This window comes from Ictidomys tridecemlineatus, chromosome 13 (genome assembly GCF_052094955.1).
Source record: "Ictidomys tridecemlineatus isolate mIctTri1 chromosome 13, mIctTri1.hap1, whole genome shotgun sequence".
NCBI lineage: Eukaryota > Metazoa > Chordata > Mammalia > Rodentia > Sciuridae > Ictidomys > Ictidomys tridecemlineatus.
The window spans coordinates 53,340,378-53,363,540 of NC_135489.1; the positions used below are offsets into that span (position 1 = coordinate 53,340,378).

The following is a 23,163-nucleotide window of genomic DNA, read 5'->3' on the forward strand; positions in this document are numbered from 1 at the left end:
TAATCAAACTGCTTGCTTATTACAGAGAGAGTTCAATCAAGACACAGAAGTTGAAAGTACTACTCAGCCATTAAAACTCTTTTGAAAATGTAAGAATTATTGTGTGCTCTGACTTTCATCCTGCAACACCATGCTAAATTAAGTTGGTACGATTTGCATTTAGTGAGCATTTATGATGTGCTACATGTAAAAGGACATGAAAAACCAAGCTATTGGTTATTAAGGGTTTTGGAAGAGGGGGTAGAGGCTAGGTTGATGTTGAGAAGCCATAGGCAGAAAAAAGAGAAAGAGCATATTTATTTGACTCATTAATTTTCTGTGAAAACCATGCAAGTTTCTCTATGGATCCCAGATTTATTGTACACTCTCATTCAGTCAACCACCGACCTGTGGAGTCTGATGTTAAGGAACTACTTCTTCTTTTTATGTTGTTGTTTTAATCCTCGAGTCTTCTCCTTTGTCTTGCTAAAATTATACTTCCAGTCAGAGTCATAAGTTTTGGGGTCAGATACTTTTTCCTATATCAACTCATTTCCAGGCAGTGAGTTCAATGCAAAGCCACTGAAGGGTTAGCCTAGCTGCTCCTTGAAGCATTACATAAGCAGCTCACAGTGAGAGCCAGGCAGGAACGCGCCACTTGCTACCTTCCAGAGGGGCTCCCAGGACTTTTATCTTTCTCTAGACTAACAGCTAGTCAGATGTAACAAGCACTCCCTTTCCTTATGCCAAATGGGGGCCAGGAGAGAGTATGTTGAGGGTCCCATGCTATATATCAGCCACGTATTCATCATTCTAATTTATTTTAATGGGAGTCACCTAGATAAATCCTCTTGCCATGCTTCGAAAAAATTACACTGAATCTCTTTGAATTCCTCCAAATCCATAGGATGAGAAAAAAAGGAGTGGAAAAATCACAAAAGGAGGTTCCAGATCACATGTCAAACAGTGCAGACTCTGAGTCAGTTTAGAAAAACAATAGATTAATGATAAACAGTCAGGTCAATGGGATCAATATCCAGAGAACAAAAATGATATTGCTTGTGATTATTAGAAAAATAATATTATGGTTGCTATTATTAAGAAGGACTTAGAATTTTTTATATAGCGGTACCTATGCCAAGTGATACTTTCATTTCCCCATGTCAAAACTATGTTTCAACAACACTGTGCAGTAAAAGCATTGGGGAAGTTGAAGCTGTTATCAGGTTTAAAAAACAAAAGGTTTTGAATCTGTGATGATGCTTCAGGATTATAGATTTGGAAGCTGAAGCAGCTGTAACTCCATCATAAAGATGAATAAACTATCATCCAGGGAAATTAAGTGATAATGAACTCACAATCTGGAAAACAACATCATCGCTTATTTTTCCTGAAACACGCTTGGTTATCTTCTAACTAGATCCTACAGAGACCAAACCTACGCCTCAAATTCAAGGTAGAACAAGCTGAAAGGAAAATATACACTCACATATTAAAAGCATAAAACAAAGCATCATGATCCAGTTTCATGAAGTGCAAAGGTTGGCAACCAGGTCACACACACATACACACACACACTTAAGCAAACTCACTGTTGAATTACCAGTTCCTCTTAATCTACACTGTTTTTTCAAAGGAAGCAAATAGCTAAGAATAGCACATATTATTCATCCTTTATAAATACAATGCAGATGATGTTGTAACATGATAGTGTTCCCCAGGATTCAGACATTTTATGAGAGAAAATTATTTTAGCCATCTGAGATAATAACCTCTTAAAGGTTAAGAGATTATTATGATATGATCCAGGCATTGTAGTGCACACCTCTAATCCTAGTGACTCTGGAGGCTGAGGCAGGAGGATCTAAAGTTCAAAGCCAGACTCAGCATCTTAGCAAGGCCTTAAGCAACTCAGCAAAACTCGGTCTCAAAATAAAAAATGAAAAGGGCTGGGGATGTGACTCAGTGGTTAAGTATCCTGGGTTCAATCCCTGGCATGAAAAAAAAAATCTATTTTTAGATCTGGTTATTCCAATGTCTAACCACTAGAGAAAAGGTTAGGAGTCTCCCTGAAAAGAACCCAGGTCAAGAGAAGAGTCCAGGCACAAACTTGGGCTGCAGGTGTGTGTGGGATGCAATGCTCAGTGCCCTGGAGGCTCTCTGTTACTGTCCTCTAACCTTTCACACGTTCCTCACCCACAATCAGAGTGACCTGTCAATGCCTGTCTTCCCCAGATTACTCTTCCACATAGAATCCTTGCATGATACTCCATGGCTGGTTTGGTTAATTCCAAAATTCCTCACGCTTCCAAGTGGGGTACATTAGTTTAAGCATTTACATGTGCCAGCTGGACCTCATGAGGTGCCAGGGACCAGTGATCCAGAAACTCTATGGCATCTGGACCTCGGAGAAGCAGGGAACACACCATCTCCTGCCAAGTCTGGTGACTGCTGGGTGCAGCCACAATGAATCTAGTGGCATCCATTGATTCCTTTGGACTCTTTGATGTCGGTTGTCACTTCATTGGCCAGAATAGGACCTAGAGCAAAAAATGGCAGGGGGATCTCTCTGTCACAGAGAGGGTTCAGTTTCACAACCAGAGGAGAGAGCCTCAGGGATTCCTAAACACAGCTGGGGTAACCTGACTACGGTTAAAATTACCATCATCGTAAGCAGTGACCGAGTCAAAGAAACACAGTGGCATTACAGTTATTAAACCGTTACGGCTTGGGAAACATGGGCTCCATTTGCATCCACTACAAAATAAAAGTGCTCTTTAAAACAACAGGCCCGCTCTGTCCATTTGAAAACATGAAAGGGCAGCAGTTTTACCTAATTATTTTCACAATTAAATGATTGGTGTAGCTCATTTTAAGATCAAGGAGTATAAATTAATTTGTCACAGGTTACTTTAGCACCAACAGAGCTAAATACCTATGAGGCCCATTACTTCTCCCATTTGAATAATGCAGATACAGCGCGGGTGGATCCACAAAATAATATTTTGTTTTTGAAATCACAAATGTTTTGCAGTAAGATTATCAGGTTTATCCTCCTAATTGCATTTTGCTTTGGCTATTATTATATCCTTAAAAATAACTGGAAAGGGGCAAAGGGAAAATTATAGCAAATACACTCAGGGTTAAAGTTTATTTTTTAAAAAGATTAAAAAGTAAATAAATATAATCAGGACTAAAAGCTCAAAACACAAATATTGAAAGTAAAAGTTGATTTGGTAAATGTAGATTTTCATGCTGAATAAAATATATCACATGATACCAAGGAATGGATATACTGTTTGAGCACTTAATATGCTAGTCATTTTATGGTATTATTTATATTTCTTACAACAACTCTGCAAAGTCAATGTTACTAAACTAGTTTTGCAGAAAAACTAAGGCTAAAAAAACTTAGGTGATTTAACTAGATATTTAGCTAGTATCTACTAATACTGTAAATGCACTGGGGCGAGTCTAGTAGTCAGTATGCATCCCAAAGTACTTTACATGATAGTAAAATCAGCTTTTTCATTTTTTGCTGCATCACCATATTTATTCTGCTCTTTAAGATTTGCAGGCTGGATACAGGTGGTACTGACTTAGGATTTTTTTTTTAACTTTATAATGGTGCAAGAATAATAAGCATTCATCAGGAACCATACTTTGGATTTGGATTTGGATGGTTTTCCAGGTCAGTGATAAGAAGTATGATCTTCTCTCAAGATGCTGGGCAGGGATAGTGACCACCTCCCAGTCAACCACCCAGTGTACTGTGTTGCTAAGTTCTGATGCTCCAGAGGTTAGGTATATTCAATGGCAACTTGGATTTTCAACTTGCAATGGGTTTACCAGAATGTAACCACATGGTAAGTCAAGGAACACCTGCATTTTCAAACATCATCTTACCCAAAATCGACCTGAAAAAAAAAAAAGGGCACCCACAATTCAAGGAAACAACTATTTTAGGTGGAATTCAAATGCATCTTAATCTGTGTTAGCAATTGCTTTAAAATCAGACTTCTAGCTTATCCAAATGATCTCTGCCTACAGACTTCTGATCTCATTATTTAGCTCTGTGAAATTTTATGACTACCAGAGGGTAAAAATAAGTTCTTTTAAACATTTAAAGGTAAATGCAAGTCACTGATTAAACATTTTCTTGTTTAAATTATTTTTGTGAATGTTCCATAATGTACTTTCACAAAATTGTTGCAGGGACAGAGAGATTTGTATGGCATCGTTAAAAACTGTTAGATTAGTAAATCATAGTTTGTCATTTGTAAAGTGCAATCTCAAACGTGATGCCATACCTTTCTTGTCATCCTCTGGGTGGAGTAGGGACTCCTGTTACTTCCAGTTAGCAATGAGAAAGCTGAACCTAGGAGAGGTTGAATAAATCTGCAGATCCTATAAGTCTGCAGATCCGCTGAGTACCTGTGGCTACATATTTACACTGTGAACAGCCAACACCTTTCCCATTTTGCTACAATTATGTAAACTTCATAAATAACCAAGAGTCAAATTTAATGCACATAGATACACCAGCTTTGATTTCTTATAGGTTATAGGTGATCTCTCATGTTCCAGAAGGGGTTTGAGTATATAATGCCAACATTATAGTAAGGCCTGCTCCCCTACTATTCAAAACCTCAGTATTTGATCATGCCTGTTTTGTCTTGTTTCTATTTGCTCACTCCTTGTGAGCAATGGATTATTTATTACTATTTGATGAGGGTAAATTTATCCTCTCAAGTTTGAAGGCCTGTGTACTTAAGACTGTTTGGGAAATATTTTGTTCCTGAAATGTGGAAGCTGGTGATATTTTTATAATAAATTTTTCTTCGCCTGATCTCAGACATTTAGTATGCAGGTAAGATATGGCTTCATACTTTCATTCTTTAAAAAAAATACAGAATCACAAGAATACTCACTTTATAAGAATATGAATAAAAAATTTATTGAAGGCTGGAGTTGTGGCTCAGTGGTGGAGCATTCGCCTAGCACGTGCAAGGCGCTGGGTTCGATCCTCAGCACCACATAAAAATAAATGAACAAAATAAGGGTATTGGATCCAACTACAACTAAAAAGTATACATATTTAAAAATTTTTATCTAGATCAGAAACATTTTAATAACTGCATATGCCAAAGAACACATGCATGATTCTACTTTATATGTCAAGGATATGTAATAGAAATCAGATGCAAAGCTTCCTAAAAGGGATTTTAGATCAGTCAAATCCATAAGCCCCAGACTAAGAATTCTCTCACATATTTCTGGATGCATTCAGTTCTTGATGGGCATCTTGCCCAGCATGTCTCATTTTCCTTTCAACCTAATCACTATCAGCTTGGCTTTCCACATTTGACTCTGCTTTTGAAAGCTCTGAGCTCATTGTGACCATATCCTCATCTTTACAATGAAGAATGTCAATAACTTTACAGATCCTTTAGTTTCCAAAGCTTAAATTACCCATGCAATTAGATAAAGGTGGTAGAGGTTGATTTTTGAAGTTGCCAGATAAATTGCCTGTATTTCCACTTTGCCTAGAAGGATCTGCTCAAGGGCTGGGCACTTCTTCCTCATTATCATCTTGACACAGGTTTAGAACATCCTTCTCCCTCTTCTCAGACATCTCTGGATGATCATTCACTCAGTGAAAAGTTATGGAATCCCCACTCTGGACACCACTTTGCGGTCAAAGATGAATAAGATGGAATCCTAGCTCTCAATCAACAAAACATTTGAAAGAATAAAAACATGGCACGTTCCCTGACAGAGGAAAAAGTTGCAGAAGGAAGGATGGGAGAGAAACCTTCTGAATATGATCTTGGAAAACTTCATGAGGGATGTAGTATTTGAGTTGGGCCTTAAACAACTGGTTCAAAACAGAGACAGGGTGAGGGGCACATCTCAGTGGAAGGACTGGGATGAGAAAAGGATGCAGAAACAAAAACTAAAGGTGTCCTAGGCATTGGCTGGAATTGCAATAGGTCTCCTGCAGTGGCCATGGAAGATAACCCTGATGTACAGAGGAACAAACATGGGGCTTTGCATACAAATTGAAAGATCTCACTCTTTAGGAATTTGGGTTGGCATGAGGCTTGGAACAGGGAGCTGATATTTTCAAAGCAGCACTGTTAAAGGATTACACTGGAAGCAGATGTTAGGGAGAAGAGAGTTAGCAGAGAGTGTGAACTAGGATATTATTGCGAAGGTCCCAGCAGGAGGTGTCAAAGGCTTGGGGTGGGACTGGTGACAATATGATAAAAAAGAAAGTGTCCATGGGAGGCCCACAACATGGCCACTGACTTTTCTGGGGAATGTGTCTGTGGAGGAGCTGTGGGGAGGAGAGGAAGGTGTGAGAAATGAAGATCAGGTCTCTCACCTGGGTGACTCAGGACATGGTGGTTCTGGGTGAAGGAGAAAGTCTGAAATTGAGTGAAGTTTCTGTCCATGTCTCGTTTGAGGTTGCTGTGTGAGGGCTGGGTGAAATACCCTCTTGGCAGTTGGAAATGTGAGACTAGATTTCTAATGGAAGCTGAAGAGTAAAGATCTGAATCTGGTAATCTTTCATCCAGCTAACCTACACTCCTGGTTCCAGAAACCAGTGGCTTGTTGTTGGGGCAACTAACCTCAGAGCCAGGCCAGGTGCCAGGGCCTGTGTTTTACGTGTGCTGTTGACTTCTCTCCATAAAACCATCTTATGCCTACTTTCCTGATGAAGAATCTTCCTGAGGACTTTGATATTATCTAGTGAGCTAATGTCAGGAGGTGTGCAAGTTCTGGTTCACCCTTGTTTTCCTGCCACACTGAGCAAAGTCCCCCCACCCCCTCCCAGCCAAGTTCCCAGTGTAAGCACTGTCATGCATTCCTTTGCCCATTAGTTTATTTTCTCCTGTTCTGATCTTCATTCATTCTCCTCAATGGAAATCTCTCCTAATAGTCCCCAGTTATATTCAGGGCCTTTCCCCATCTCCTCACTGATCTTAACCTACTTAACTGCTCACTTACTTTCCTCATTATGTGGGATTCCAAGATAATGTCCCCTTAGCTCCTAGGTCTTGAATTCTTCCCACTGGATATGGTCCCTTTCATTAATATTGGGCTACGAGACCCTTAGCTTGTCAAAACGCACAGTGGACATGCATCAGCCCTGCTTTTCCACATAACACCATCGTAACATCACATCTACCTGAATGAAACCCTCAGATGCTATTCAACTAGCATTAAAACAAAACCCATTATTTTCATCTCTGCCAGGAGTGAGGTGACTACTTTGATTTCTGTATTCGTTTTCTCTACTCCCCTATCACAACAACAAATCATGAACTATTTCTAATTGCTACCTATATTTCTCCATCTTAATTGTGAAGATCAGGTTCAATACCTTTTAAAATCTCTAGTTGCTCCAGCAGCTTTCCACTGAAAGTCATATTTACATTGGTATCTTTGTTTACTTATGTATTTTTAAATTGGCACATGATAATTATACATATTCATAGGGCTTAGTGTGATATTTTGACACATGCTTACAATAGGCAATGCTCAAATCAGGGTTATTGCATATCCATCATCTCAAACATTAATCATTTCTCTGTGCTGGAAACATTCAAAATCCTCTCCTCTAGCTACTTTAAATATACAAGTAGGTTATTGTTGACTATATTCATCCTACTGTGCTATAGAATACGAGGACTTTATTTTGTTTTATTTTTGTGGCACTAGACTACTAGAGCTTAATCCTCTTATCTAACTGTGTTTGTCTAAATAATTTTTTAGTGGTAGATGGACACAATATCTTTATTTATTTTTATGTGGTGCTGAGAATTGAACCCAGTGCCCCACACGTGCGAGGCGAGTGCTCTACCACTGAGCTCCAGATCCAGCCCCTAACTGTATTTTTTTAATTGTAGATGGACACAGTACCTTTATTTTATTTATCTATTTTCATGCAGAGCTGAGGATCGAACTCAGTGCTTCAGAAGTGGTAGGCAAGCGCTCTACCACAGTGCCACAACCCCAGCCCCTCTAACTGAATTTTGATTCCCACTAACTAACCTTTCTGCATCCTCCTTCCTCGACCCTCCCCAGGCTCTGGTATCCACTCTTCTACTCTCTACTTCTATAGGATCAACATTTTCAGATTCCATATATGAGTGAAGACACATGGTATTTGTGGAAGTCCTGTCTTCTTTCCAATTGTGTTTCTTGCTCTCCTCGGTTAATCGGCTCGGAAAAGGTAAATTGCATGTCCCCAAGCGCTCACACTTCCCTTCCAGGTATCTCAGATAACTCCAAAGTCATAAATTAATTATGAGGATGAGGTAGGTGAGAATTATTATTCCCCTTACACACAAGGAAGAAGCTGCCCAGAGTAGACTGTGACTCACCCTACTCCCTGGATCTTTTTAATGAATCATTCACAGTCAACCTGCCCTCGCTTCAAATCCTACAAAAATCATGACCTGGTTTAGTTTTTGTTCCCCAACCTTCCATCTCCGAGGAAGCATGCCAACATTCAGCATGTTGTGAGGAAAGTGAGCAATTTGGGGTTGTGGTTTATGATGAAAAACCTATGGCTCTTAGTTTTTGGAGAACAGAAGAAACAGAGAGCTGTGGAAATTGTTGGTGGGTGAGTAGGAGAACATTCAAGCTCAGGAGATGGACTTTCAGGGAAGGTGTTGGCATACAGACCAACTTTGGGGACCTTCTTGTTGCTTTTATATGGTCCTCTGTAAGGACTTTTCCTCCTCCTCAGGTCCAAACCATAAGGTAAGACCCATTCTTCTTGAAGTTTCCCTTGCTGTCGTCACTCAAAGGGTGGGATCACTTTGTTGCTATCATTTAACTGTCTCACCTATTTATACAATAGCACCAAAATCATAATGTTCCTTCCATTTGGGCCCACCAACTAGAATATAAGCTTCACATGGGCAGAGACTGTGCTGTGTTCATCCTAATGTTCCAAACATTTAAACGAGTTTATCTAAAATGGAACAGAATATTTCTGAAGGTAGTGAGGCCTCCATTTCTATAGGCATTTAACCAGAAGCTGTTATTGGGGTTCTTTACCCATGTGACTCTGTCATCCTGGTATTTCAAACTTGCCTAATAGTTTACATGCTCTATTCAAAGTGGCTAACCAGTCCCAAAGAGTTTAAAAATGTTTGCAACTAAACAGTGACTTCAAAATGACTAGGACCGTTTATATAATGATTTGAATAATGATTAATCCTATAAATGATTAAATGTCTTTCCAGGACAAAGGTTACATAATGACAAGCAGCAGTCTACTAATGTTTGTGAAACACCTACTCTGGGAACCACAGGATGAGAGAGAGAGCCCTGCCTTCAGTAGCCTCCATTTCAGTAAGGAGGTTATCCTCATCATTGGGCTTCAGAGCTCCAGGTATGGGTACACAGTTTCAGTTTCACATCTCTGCTCCTGCATAGAGGTTTTCTTAAGGTTGCAACCTGTACTAAGAAGCTTAATTGAAAAAGCCCTCTTCGTAAACTAATATTAGAAGAAAGGTTCTTTAACCCTTTGGTATCACTTAAATCCAAACTGTGATTGATCCCACTGGGAAATAAATGTCTCTGGTTTAATAAAAGAGGACGAAGACAGAGGCCCACAAGGTCATTTCAGAATCTACCTGAACTTTCCATGTTCTGAAGTATATGGAAAGATATGCACACTCACCTCCTCCCACTCTGACCCCACCCGTTTTGGAAGTATAATTCAGGTTTGGGGTGAGCCAATCTTGTTTAGTCCTTCAGTAACTGTCACAAGAAATGCATACGGGGGTCCCTACGCAGACCCCGCTTTGCTAGATTAGAGTCTGTTTCTATTCAAATGGAATTTAGATTTAAACTGCAATTAGATTTGGGATTTACAGTCTTTCTACTTCCATTCATTTCGTGGATTCCAGTCCTCTCCCAGCTCAATCCAATGCACTTCAGAGGGAGTTACAGGAGTCAGCCAGCTTGAGATGGGGGAGGCTGTGTGTGTTCCAACATCAGGCCCCCCTGGGAGAGCGCCCAGGGCAGGAGCAGGACATCCAGGCTGGGTTGCGTTAGCCTCGCCTCCCTCCCCTCGCCTCGCTTCAGGGATCCTTGGCGCTCACCGCAGCCTCTCGCGACTGCGAAGCGGATCCTGGCGTTTTCTTTTCTCCTATCTTTCCCACACTGGACCTTCCTCCCAGGAGGACTTTGCCGCCAGCACCCCAGGCTTTCTGGGCTCCGAGGCTTCCTCCGGCCTGCGAGAGCCCGTGCGGTGGCAGCGGCTTCTCTTGTATGGAAGGAAAAGTGAAAGCGGCTGCGGGCTGGGGGAGAGGGCGGCAGAACTCGCTGCATGGCTGCTGCTTCACCAGCTGCAGCGCCTGTCACCGAGCGGTGCAGATCCGGATCTCAACTTCCACAGCAACTCTGCTGCCCCCACCCAGACACAGCCGCGACACGCCCTTCGGCGCAGGTCCCCAGTCCTGGGCTCTAGAACCCGGGATGCCCACCCTCATCTCTGCCGGACCACCCCACCTGCAGCTCCAAGGTTAGCCCGCGGGTCTCTAGCTCCCCGGCTTCCGATCAGGACGCGCGCGCTAAAGGGAGTTCGGAGCCCCCAACTTCGGCTTCCCGGTTGACACGACGCCCACCCTGGAACACAGGCCCACCTCGGCCGGCCTCCAGCGGCGGTCCTTACAGGCAAGCAACAGGAAGATGAAATGCCTAGCTGCCCTGGATTTGGAAAAAATAGCCTCAGTTGCCTCGGGAGCGCCTGAATCCTCCAACCCGCACCCTCTAGCCAAATGATTTTCAGCCTGGGACGCGCCTTGGAGGAGGAGACCGGGTGCTGGATCCTGAGAAGCCAACAGCTCTGAGTTGCTGGGGTGCAGCTGCGCGCCGCTGGAGGCAAGGGGCAGTGAGGCTCTGCGGCTTGGTGGGGCAGGGGGAACCGGCTCCTGCGCCTCTGCCTCCCGGAGAAAGATACACACACACACACACACACACACACACACACACACACACACACTGACAAGCAGTCTTCAGCTCCCCCACGCTGCAAGCCGGAACGCGGAGGTCAGAGTCACTCCTCTTGAAGGCAGTAGCTGAAATGCCGAGATGGTTGCGGATGTTCTGTCCTCACCTCCAAGGCTAGCACCTTCCCAGGAGACCCCCTGATCCCCCAGAGCAAGCTAGCTCTGGCTTCCAAGATTCTGCTCTTTGGGCAAGCAGTTCGAGCTGCAAGGGGGCGGGGATGGATACGGAGAGAGCTCTAAACAGCAAGTCCTTGCTCACCTCCCGCCCTCCGCGCAGAGAACTGGCCAGCCCCACTCTCCTCCAGCGCCCTACTAGGCTGCCAGGGCCCGGGAACGGGACCCTCAGGACATTCCAACTCTGGTAAGGGCGGAGAGGGGAGTGACAGCAGCAACCACTGCGCGCGTTGGCAAAGGCACGGAATCTCCGAATAGGCTAAACCGCGGGCGCGGAGGGGTGGAGGCAAGAGGGGCGGAGGAGGAGTTGCCAGAGCTGAGAGAGATGACGTCCTCCAGAGCCTCAGGCTCGAAGGGACAGAAGATTCGTGTGCTAGCCTGGCCCCGCGCGCTGGCTCGGGGGTTCTCACAGGCGCGGCGCCCGGCTGCGGCTGCGGCTCCAGCACGGCGCACACGGGTACGATCCCTGCTAGCTCAAGCCAGGGCGCAAACCCTCCTGTCCCCCTGAAACCACCGCTCCGTCAGCCCCTCGCCACGGGGTGCCCACCCACAAGACCTTGCCTATCCCGGGCAGGCCTAGGCAGGCAGCCCCCAGCCGGTCTGGCTTCGCCCCTTCCTCGCTGTCTTCCCCGTCGACCTCAAGCCAAGGGCAGGCGCCCGCTCCCCAGCCCCTACCCACGAGGTGAGCCGGCGCTCCCGGCCTGCGCCCTGCTACCAAGAAAGATGGGACATTGTAAAGGAAAGGCGCTCACCTGGGTCTCAGAAGCCTTCCTCTCCCTCTCTTCTCGGAGCCTATTCCCAGCCCCCAGACACAACCTTCCTTGGAGGGGGAAAAAAAAGTAGCGCACGGGCAGAGAGAGGTAGCGCTGCTTACAAGTCCCTGAGCAGCGGCTTTTTCCTTCGGATTCTCCTGGGTCCAGTCTTGGTCTTGGCGGCGGGAAAGGGCTCCCGAAGGCTAGAAGGGGCCGCCAGATCCTGGCTCCTCCCGCAGCGGTGGCCGCGGCACCTCCAAGTTGCCACCTGCAGCGCGCGTCGGGCGCCTGTGACAGCCCGCGCCGTTCAGCCCGCGCGGGCCCGCCCTCCGGGTCCGCTCGTTGGCTGCGCCGGGAGATCGGGCGGTCTCTGCACTCGGCCCCGCCCCGCGCCCGCCCCGGAGTGGAGCATTCCCTAGAGTGAGTCTCCTTCCTGGCCTCCCTGGGCTTTACAGCCAGCAGGCAATGCCATCTGGGGAGAATCAGACATGGACACGCGCGCGCGCGCGCACACACACACACACACACACACACACACACACACACACACACTTTTGTGTAGCTAGGGACTGGAGGAAAAAGAGTAAGTTTTAACAAATGCCTCTTCATGTACTCTAAGGGGACTGGGCAACTTGGATTCTTTTGCTGGTATTGGGGATATGGGCTAGAAAGTGGTTTGGTTCCTTTAAGTTTCACCCACTCCACAAGAAACGCTAAATATGATAAGTAGCATGGAGTCACCACTCTTCCCTCTCCTACCTACACTCTTCCACCTACACCACAGTAGTGGGGGATCCTTAGGTTCCAGCACTCACAAAGCCATCCCCACTTTTGCTCTCTGGATTTCTAGGCCTAAAGACCAAAAACTCATCCTCCACGTGCTTGCTTGATTCTCTGGCCTCCAGAGTCTAGGCCAAGAAAACTCCTGCCCATGCATGTAAAAGACCTGGGCCTTTAAGTGCTACTCTTGGGCCTTTTAAGTAAACCTTTTCCCTTCCACCTCTACCCCAAAGACCTGAGCAGGAGGAGTTCGCTGTTCACTGCTTCATCTGCCTAGGGCATTCAGGTGCATTCTTTAGGCCCTCTGCCTCTTCCTGGATCCTAAAGCTGTGCTTTCTGGAAAACAGATTCTGTAAAGCCTTCTGGAGGAGAAAAGCTATTTAAAAAAACAAAACAACACAACAACAACAACAACAAAAAAGAAAGCTATGACAAGCACCTGTGTGAAGAGCCATCCAATCAACCAGAAACATCTGACTCTGGGGAGTATCTATGTGAAAGTGGTGCATTGCTAACTACCTATTAGTTTAGTAACATTTCAAAATTAACTGCCCAAATAGCACCTTTTATAGCCCATTAGGGAAATGTCTGTTTTGAGATAGAGGTGTGGTACTCTTAAATGTGACCAGAATGTGCATGGTGCAAACCGGTGGCTAGCTGTGTTTTGTAGAATACTCAGTGAGGTGAGAGGTGAGGGAAAGTTCCTTGCTGAAGGAAATCAAAAGGTGGCTTTTTACAAAGCTGTTACCAGTCAAAAAGTCACTCCCTGTCAACTATTGCTAAGTAACTTGGAGTGTAGCTTTATAGCACCAGTTACCTGCATTTTTTTTTTTAAAGAGAGAGTGAGAGAGGAGAGAGAATTTTTTTTTTTTAATATTTATTTTTTTTAGTTCTCGGCGGACACAACATCTTTGTTGGTATGTGGTGCTGAGGATCGAACCTGGGCCGCACGCATGCCAGGCAAGCGCGCTACCGCTTGAGCCACATCCCCAGCCAGTTACCTGCATTTTAAGGTAAAGTTTTGTCCAATAAGATCCTATTATCTTGGGTCTACTTTGGGAACTGTAAGCAAACACCCTTCTCCTTCCATAGCCAAGTGCTTACTGTGGCCTCTCAGAGGGCAGAGGAAAGCCAGTCCTCACCCTTCTTCTAAATCCTAAAAACTTGGGTAGTACAGTCCAGTGGCAAAAACAGTCACAAGGAGAGACTGAGTGCTTCCTTAGTGAATTGCACTTTGACCTGAATTGGGTGAAATCATGAGTAGAATGAAGGTGTGGCTTGCTGGAGTCCGAGTTCAGGCTGATGTAATCCCGTAGGAATAGTTGATAAAAATGATGGTGGAAGGAGGGCGCTAAAAGAGTAGTGATTGTGAAATCAGAGATGCATCTCATGTGTTGACTGGCAGGTGAGGCACAAGTGCACATGATGTGTTTCTTTCTGGGAGTACTAATTCCACTAGAGAAGTGATGGGAAGCCCTTCAACAGGAAAATATCTTTCCTTGACATTAGAGAAAGAGCTTCAAGACACATGTGAATGAGAAAGCAGGATGTAGGCAAGAGGAGGAGAAGAAGAAATTAGAATAGAAAATCAGCAACTCTATTGATGGTGGGAGCAATTAGCAGATGTTGAACCCTGTGTGGCTCCAGATACTGAGGGAGACCATAGGAAATTGCTGGAATTTAGATGGACTACGTATAGAAGATGGGACTTGAAGTAGCACTTCTGGAGCCAGCAGACATGGTACTGAATCTGGTCTCCCACACCTCTGTATGTATTCTGCTAGATTTGCAACTAATACACATTATTAAGCTTCATTTTTTTATTTATGAAAAGGGGATAAGGATGCCTACAGTATAAAGCTGTGGTAAGGATCAACTGAGATAATACATCTGTGATACTCTTAGTAAGCATTCAATAAATAGTAGCATTCTTATGAACAGTGTTTTTAAAGGGGGCCAAAGGTCACTCATAGCTTCTGCTATTTGTTACCAATCAACAACTTTTACCCAGCACCCATCCTGCCTGTGCATTCCCTATGATGAAAACCTCACTATCTTAAATAGTCCATTTCATCTTCCCAAGCTAAAAGCAAAACTCCCTATTTTTCCCATTTTCCTTCCTTCCTTCCTTCTTTTTTTTTCTGTTTTTTTTTAAATGGTTTCTATCCAAAGTGGTCATCCAAATATGAAACAACACTTCATGGGAAAGCCTTCCAAATTGTTTAAGACAAATAATAGATGCCATGGGTGAATTCTTTTGTTGGAGCTAAACAGCACCTATCCCTTTGGCCTCAGATAATGGACTTTCACAATCTTTCACCATCTCTTACTCTTGGGACTGCCTCTGACCTCTTAGCAAAACACCTGTGTTCAACGTACTGTTGTTCGTACAGCCTGCACTTTTGTACACATTTTTAATGGGCCCTACATCTGGATACACCTTGGATTGCCTGCTGACTACAACTCACAGATCTTTTTCACATTTGACATTATGTATACTATCTATCATATTATTTAATATTATAGTCACATAGTTATACTATTTGCTCATAACTTTGGGGGTCCTTGTTTTGTCTTTCCATGCTTTTCTTCCTGTAAGAAGACAGAATTAGACTAAATGACCAATGAAGCCCCTTTTTAATAATTTATTTTCAAATAACTTCAAATGTACCAAAGTGGGGGGAAATAGTACAAATAAATGCTATTATGTCCTACTCCCCTGGTTTTATCAATTGTTATTATTTTTCATTTGCTATATCTCTGGATAGAAACATTAATTTATAGATACTCATGATTGATATTATTTTCCTAAACCATTTAAGAGCAAATGCAAACATGATGTTCCATTACCCTGAAGTATTCCAATATATACATTTTCCCCAAACCAGAGTGCCCTCCTACATAAGTCCAATATGACATTGAGACCACACCATTAAATAATCCTTAAAATTGATTGAAAAATTCCCAGCTTTCCCCCAAATGTATTTTTATTCCTTTATGGTCCAAAATCTAACACAGGATCACTTATTGTATTTACTTGGCATGCCTCCTTAATTCTCCTCTAATTTTCTTCTGTTGTTCAGTCTTTCTCTATCTCATATGATTTGAAAAAGTACATGTCCTCAACTTAGATCCACTTGATAGTTCTTTAATACCCTGGCTCAAACATAAAGAAATTTTAAAAAAATCAAGTGGATCTAAGTTGAGGATATGTGCTTTTTATAACTATATATACATACATATATATGCATACATATATATTCTATATACATACATATATGCTTAGGAATATGAAATAAATGACACTATGCTGTTGATGGTGCATTAAGAGGTATTTAACTGTCCCACTATTAGGATGCTAACATTCATCATCTGGATTGCTGGATCTGGGGATTCTCCATTATAATGTCACCATTTTCCATTCCACCATTTTGGTTCCACCATTTGGGAACCAATAAGTATTTTGAAGGATATACTCTGAGAGTACACACATATTCTCTTCCCTCAGCCAGCCTTAGTGGGTTTTAATGACTCCACTTTAATCAATCACCACTGCGATGACTACCAAATGGCAATCTCTCATCTGCAACCTTTTTAAAAGTTTTGTGTGTATTAGTTGGGAGGGTTCTATAAAGATATTTTTCCCTTCCCCACATTTATTTACTTATTCCAATATAGGCTCATGAATCCCAGTCCATTCCATGGGTTGTATTCTACTAATTTTATTATTTATTTTGATATCCCAATTGCCCTCCAGATTTTGCCAATGGGTGTCTCGTTAAGCTGGATCTCTGACATGTCCCCATTGTTCTTTGAATACCCTTTTACTTTCTTGCACCCAAGATACTCTAGGCTCATCTTGTCCTTTCCCTGCCTCAAACCTGAAATCAGCCGACTCTCCAAGGAGACGTGGTTCTTCTAGTGGATGACGGCATTTATAAATGAGCTCTGGCTCATTCTGCTGGCATGTGATGAACTGTCGGGCTTCTCAGTAGACAGAGGTGAGAAAGAATGATAGAGTTTCACACACAACCACACATACACATTTATGTTTATTTCTGTATGTGTACCTATACCTAGGCATCTTTATCTCTACATATTCATTTGTAAATATGTGTCTATCTTTCTATGGTGAATTTACACCAATTCTGCAAATTCTAAGCTGACAAACTGGCCTTCTTTCTAGCATCCCTCCTTCCTGTATTTGTAAATCTCTTCTCTACAGAGAGAAACCTGACTCCCATTGTTCTCAGTATATCCACTTATTTGTTCCATCTGGCCTTATGGCTCTTCCAACCATGTCAGCGCCCTCCTTGCTCTTTTACAAGCTGCTACCTCCTTAGGGCTCTCATTTCCTGGGCCCCTGGCTCCCCCACAGTCTCTTTAACCAGTACCCTTGGTTCCTGGTCTTGCTGCTACCTCGTCAGTAAAATGACTCTCCTGTTCTTGTAGTTGTTCAGATCAAAATCCTCAAGTCGTCTTTGATCACATCCCAGCCCAAATCTGTAGCAGATTCTGTTTCTCTACCTTCACATAGGTCCAAAATTCACTCTGATCAACAATACCTCTTGTCTTGAATACTATTCCCCTGCATCAGCCCTTCCTCTCCAGGAAACTGTTGTCAGACCCATAAGCCCAAATAACACTTCTAAAATATAAATTATCATTCTACTTCCTCACTCCATGGCTTCTACCTTCTTCACATAAAAAGACTCAATCCCATCAGATCTGCTCCACTTTCCCCAGTGCTTCCTTTGTCCCTTCCTTCCCTCCTCCTTGTGCCTCTCCAGGCATATTGTCTTCCAAGCCCTGACTTCTCCCTGGACCACTTCCCCAGTCATCACATAGCTCCCTTCCATACCATTTCCAGGTCTGTTCTCACATGTGCCTGCCTCAGTGAAAATCTCTGGACACCATATTTAAAGTTGCACTCCCTCTTTTGAACCCACCTTCTCTCCTTCACCTGCTTGACTCTTCTCTATCGGATTTATTACAATCTAACATATTACACATGGTGTTTACCTAGTTACACTTGCAGCTTCTCCTCCCCTGCCTGTATATTTAAACTCCATGAAAAGGCAGATCTTACCTGTGTTGCTTATTGCTAAACCCCAGTGTTTATAGCAGTCCCTGATAGACAAGGGATCCTCAATAAATACTGTTAAGTGAATGGCTGAAATTACAGAAACACATCAATATATTTAAGAGTGTCTATAGATATACCCATATGCTAAGTGGCTGCCAATGTGACTTGAGGAATTGAAACCAAATGGTGTTCGTGTAAGAGGTTTCACAGGGAGGAAGCCTATATACACTAAGCCAGTGTAGTAAAAGGCTGTAAAAATGTAAAACAGAAAAAAGAAAAGAGAAAGATTACATGTTGATGAATATGAACCAAAGTAGGTAACCTGGCAGTAGATGATATTAACTAACTATGTATCAGACCAAAAGATTAAATTATATACTACCAGGCATTAAAATTAAAAGTCCTTAAAATATTTTCAAAGAGAGTCTCTGGGATTATGTCTTCTGTTAAAAGGCTTTAGATATATTTTTCTCATGTGAAAACAGAAGCCTCTTAGAGCAGAAATCACTCAATAAGAGAGCTTAGGAGAGACCAAATCTAGTACCCCTACCCTGCCTTTTTTATGTGACCACTCAGTCTACGAGGGAAATAAAGTCCCTTGTTGTATTATTAATGTTCAGTTTGGTCTTTTATCAGCCAAAATCCCTGAGAAAACATTTCCACAAAATGAATTGGAAACTTGTACACGAATTTTAGGATTGATTAGTCATCAGATTCTTAATGTACGTTATTCTGCATACTTTAGAAGACTCTGAGTGCACATCTGAGAACTGTTTAGGAAGCAAGTTTCACTGAGGCCAGTACTACAATTATTTAATGACGGTGCTTGGCGACAGCACACGAGGTAGAGCGATTTACAATTAAAATTGCAAAGTTCATTATTTTCACTTTCCCGAAGTTCCCTCACCCCAAGTATACAGATATATATATATTTCAACCAAGCATGGTGAGTCAAACAAAAGATATAACTCTGATTGAAATTTTAGGTATTCTAACATAAAGTTTTCCAGCACATCCTTAATGGGATGATCAGAGGGTTGGAAAGAGGATTATTTCTCTTAAATTAGCATGCAGCCTTCAAAATGAATTTTGGACTCTGCAAAAATAGCTATCTGGTTTATGCATTAAGCATCTTTTGAAAGGAAGACCTTTCCATGTTTCCTCAAAGGAGCCATCATTGCTAACTCAATGGCTGGCAAAACTCATCGCTGCCATCCTGTACCTACCCATGCGCAACCTGGAGACTTGCCTTCACAGCATAAATCTCTTCCCTCTGATGCCGTGGTTCTGCCGCTGAAAGCTTCAAAATGTTAAGCAAAAGTCGCATCAAGTTATGACTTGCGAAATATCCCCAAAGTTCTTCTCTTTGCTTCTCCTTTGTTAACTGTGTGGTCTCAGCTTACCCTCTCTGAATCCCAGTGCTCTTAAATAATTTGAGAATGGCATTTTGTACCTCATAGAATAGATAGGAGTAAATCAAATAATTAGGTGAAAGGACTTTGAAAACTATTCATTTCATCCGTCTTCCTCCTTCTCAAGCTAATTATATTGAATAATGGCAGAAGTTTTGAAATACCATAAATGGTAAACCTGTCTCTAATGGTTGTGTGTGAAACTTTATCATTCTTTCTCACCTCTGTCTCTAATAGCCCACCCCTGCTCTCCTCCCTCCCTCCCCCTCTCTCTCTCTCTCTCTCTCTCTCTCTCTCTCTCTCTCTCTCTCTCTCTCTCTCTCTCTCAGATGATCCTATCCCACTTCCTGCAAGGTGAAGTCTTACTTTCATTCTTAAGACTAATGAATGCTCAGTGATTCCTCTGACCTCCAGAACTCATTAGTTTCAGCCTGGTGTGCATGAATTAGCATTCGAGTAATTAAAAAAAAATCTCTAAATTAAAATTTAAAAATTTAACCAAGTTGCCAATGACAGAAAGTTCCAGAGTAAGCCCTGCCCTTTGCAGCAAAATATCAAACAGCAGCGACTGATCAATAAGCCTTTCACATAACTGCAGATCGTAAAGTTGCTGTAAAGATTCAGTGCTTGACGTTTCTCCTTCTTTGCATCCCAGCCTGTGAAAAGGGCACTCCAGGAGATGGAAACCTGTGAGGTTCTTTTCTGATCCCAGGCAACGCATGCAAACTCAGCAGTAAGTTGAAGTTAATTATCTGAAAAGTGAATTCTTTGCCAACTTTGGCAAAGCAAATAGTTTTCAAGATACAAGATAAGACTGGTTTAAAGATGGCAACTGTCGACATCTGTATCATCTTAAGCAGTGCTGAGGTTTAATCTGAATTTTACTTCCTTTAAAAAAAAAAATCACAGCCACCCTCTTTGGCCTCCCAAATCCAAGTATTGTGACTAATGAGTGATATTTATTTTCTTTAACAAAGATTTAGTTAATTTTTATTCTATGAGATCACAAATTATCTTTCTGTCAGCTGAAAACTAGGTCCAGAAGCCCAGTTTGTAAAGGAGCCAAACACTTTCTTCAATGAATTTGGGCTATTTGGGCATAAACCTCCTCTGTTTTTTCTAAAAACAACGGATAATTGTTGTGGTCTTTATTGTACTCAGGGTTTAAGTTCAGAGTCACCAGGAACTCAAAGAACTGTCTTTGCTGAAAAATAGCAAGAGGTTTCTCTTCCAGTAAATGACGTCCCTGCAGGCACACAACTATCCTATACTAGAGCAAATAACTGTTTGGTTCCCAGTATTCATTGGTCTTAGTATTGCTCAGGCTTTAATGTCTTGTATTAATAGGGAGCCACCAAAATCCAACGGTACCTGCTTATATGTGGTCAGATCTCAACCTTGAGTGTTTCCAGAAATCCCTTTCTATTTGGTGACCCCTGAGTTTATATATGGTGGCAGGGTCTTAAATTTCCTTTAACTGCTATTATGTTTAGAAAAGAGGAGAAGAGGAAAAGTTCATCAAAACAGAGCTAGAAAAGGAGATTTTCGTTGTTGTTGTTGTTGTTGTTGAATTGACATTTTGAAGATCTAAAATAGATTTTCTAGCCAGGCATGGTGGTGCATACCTGTAAACCCGTCAATTTGGGAAGCTGAGGCAAGAGGATTTCAAATTCAAGGCCAGCCTGAGCAACTTAGCAAGGCCCTAAGTGGTTTAGTGAGACCCTGTCTCAAAACAAAAAAAATATTTTAAAAAAGGGATGGGGTTGTGGCTCAATGGCTAATCACCCCTGGGTTCAATCCCTGATACTAAAAGATAAAACAATACATAAAATGGACATTCTAGAGAATGCATCTTTATAAGGCTCTCATGAAATTGTTAGGGGGAGGTACTTCAGGCCAAAGGGAATGACTAGCCAATGTCATCAGTGACAGAATTCTATAATTGTGACTACAGGGCACTGCTGTCTGTTTAGTTTGGTTTGGCCTAACTAAGCCTCATGTTTACCATCTTACTCGGCTTGATGCAGTTAGTTGTTTTAGGTGGTGAGATTGTCCTGTCCTTAAGAGTCAGAGGTTGATGTACAATTTTTTGCCAGACTCAGGGCATTATGAGGATGGATTGTCAGAGGCCTGTACACAGATGTCTAACCATGTATGAAGGATTTCTTTAGAACTCAAAGAAACCACGGAATGAATAGCTTCCTAAGTAGACACTATACAAGTGATGTTCTATGGGGCAAGATTTGCCTAGAGAACTAACAGTTCAATCATCAGATTTTAAGCAAATTTGTTAACGTTCTCCTATTTCCCATATCATTGATCAATAAATTGGATGATGCTTGTTTTCCAAAGAGAAGGCAGTCTTTAAAATTGCTAAGAAAAGGATTCTTCTGCCAGAGTTTCAACTTTTAAACCTGTGTTTCTGTGCAGATAGCAAAGATTCCTGCAGGATTTCGAGTCCCTGAGGCTTGTCAGATTTTATCAGATCTTCCTTCAGATTATACCTTGAACGGGACCACTTCTTCCTGCACTGTAATTTCCAAATCTCTGTGTATCTGGCCTGAGCTATCAGTAGCCTCCCAACTTTTCTCCCAGCCTAGTTTCCCTCTGGCTCATTCTCCACATTCCAGCCATACAGGTCCCTCCTTTGCTTAATACTTTTCAAGGACTGTCCATTTTGTCAGAGATAAAAAATTTTAAATGCTGAATAGCCTCCTAGCAACCAGGCAGCTCTATTTTCTCCCACCTGGCGTGACCCCCAGAAAGGCCTCATTTTGTGTTCAGTGATTACAAAGAGCTCTTTCCTACCCCCAAGGGATTCTCTCAGGCTTTTTTTTTGTTTTGTTTTAAACCTGCCTGGGACCCTTTTCCCATGTCTCCCTTCTGCTAGGGCTTGTTTCATCCCTGAAGGCTCAAATGAAGATTCCCTTTCTCAAAGAGATCTTGCTTGCTTTCTCCTTTCACCTCTCCATATAAATTAGATGCCCACATGACATTCTCTATATTCCCCCCACCCAGCTGGGATTGTTCAATCTTGGCTGATCTAGGATATTTCCTGCCAACACGGCAAGTTCCTTGAAGACAGGGACTGTGAGAGTTTGTTCTCCTCTTCCTCTACAACAGGTAGACCATCCTGTACCTAGAGACAATGTATCCTGTCCTTGTTGATCACCACAGCTCTAGAAGTGGACCACCTGGGTTAAATTCTAGCTCTTTCTGAGCAGGGCTAAGTAATTTAACAACTCTGCCTTATCAGCAAAGAGCACCACTCAAGTCCCTAAGCCATTGGATTTCATTTTCTGTCAAGTGGGGAAAATGGGCAGGTCTCCATACTGGGAAATTGTGAGGGCTTCCCTGAGTTAATATGTCAGGTGCTCAGGAAAGTTCTAGGCATGTGATACGCAAATGCTAGCTATTATTTTTGTAGGCAACCTTTCAATCAATAAGAATTTTTAAAATAAGAAGTGTGAAATCTTATTACTTTGTTCACAGATTTCCTCCTCATTTTGGGTGATTCTTTCTTAATTTACATGATAGGATATAGAGAAAATAAAATTCTGCTTAAAACCATCAACCAAGAATTAAAATTTTTCTTTCATCAAGAAAGGTAGGACAACCTCAAAACATACCATATCTGCAATTGCACCAACTCTCTTCTTTGTTTTTCTGTCATAGTTCTGGCCTAAAATGATGGACCCCTAACATCCCAAACGTGACACATTTTTGGATGGGAAAATGGAAATAGAGCCTAAAATATTCCTGTTAATTGAGAGTAGAGATATTTTGTTTTTTCTCCAGGTATTTTTTTTCTATCATTAAGATGAATTTATTAGGAGCATTGCTATACAGAAAAGTCAGTGGAAGAATTGCCAGCTTTTTTTTTTTTTTTTTATCTAGGGTAAAGAAAAACTGACTAATGTAGTGCTAGCTACCTATATTTTGGT

The 23,163-nt window shown here is 42.3% G+C and overlaps 1 protein-coding gene and 1 long non-coding RNA gene across 4 annotated transcripts in view; one reads left to right on the top strand and one right to left on the bottom strand.

Annotated features, from left to right (window-relative positions):
- Epb41l3 (erythrocyte membrane protein band 4.1 like 3) overlaps positions 1–12,245 on the bottom strand; it is a 228,260-nt gene extending 216,015 nt beyond the window's left edge. Inside the window, exon 1 of one of the 2 annotated variants that reach the window (XM_078030344.1) lies at positions 11,942–12,245. The gene's annotated coding sequence lies outside the window, so the exon portion shown is untranslated. Of the gene's footprint in view, positions 1–11,274; positions 11,401–11,941 lie in introns of those variants that run through there. The other variant, XM_078030345.1, reaches the window with a different exon arrangement.
- Positions 9,257–23,163, top strand: part of LOC144369862 (uncharacterized) — a 30,123-nt gene continuing 16,216 nt past the window's right edge. Inside the window, exons 1-2 of one of the 2 annotated variants that reach the window (XR_013429690.1) lie at positions 9,257–9,391; positions 13,612–14,278. This is a non-coding gene — a long non-coding RNA (uncharacterized LOC144369862). Of the gene's footprint in view, positions 9,392–13,611; positions 14,279–23,163 lie in introns of those variants that run through there. The other variant, XR_013429691.1, reaches the window with a different exon arrangement.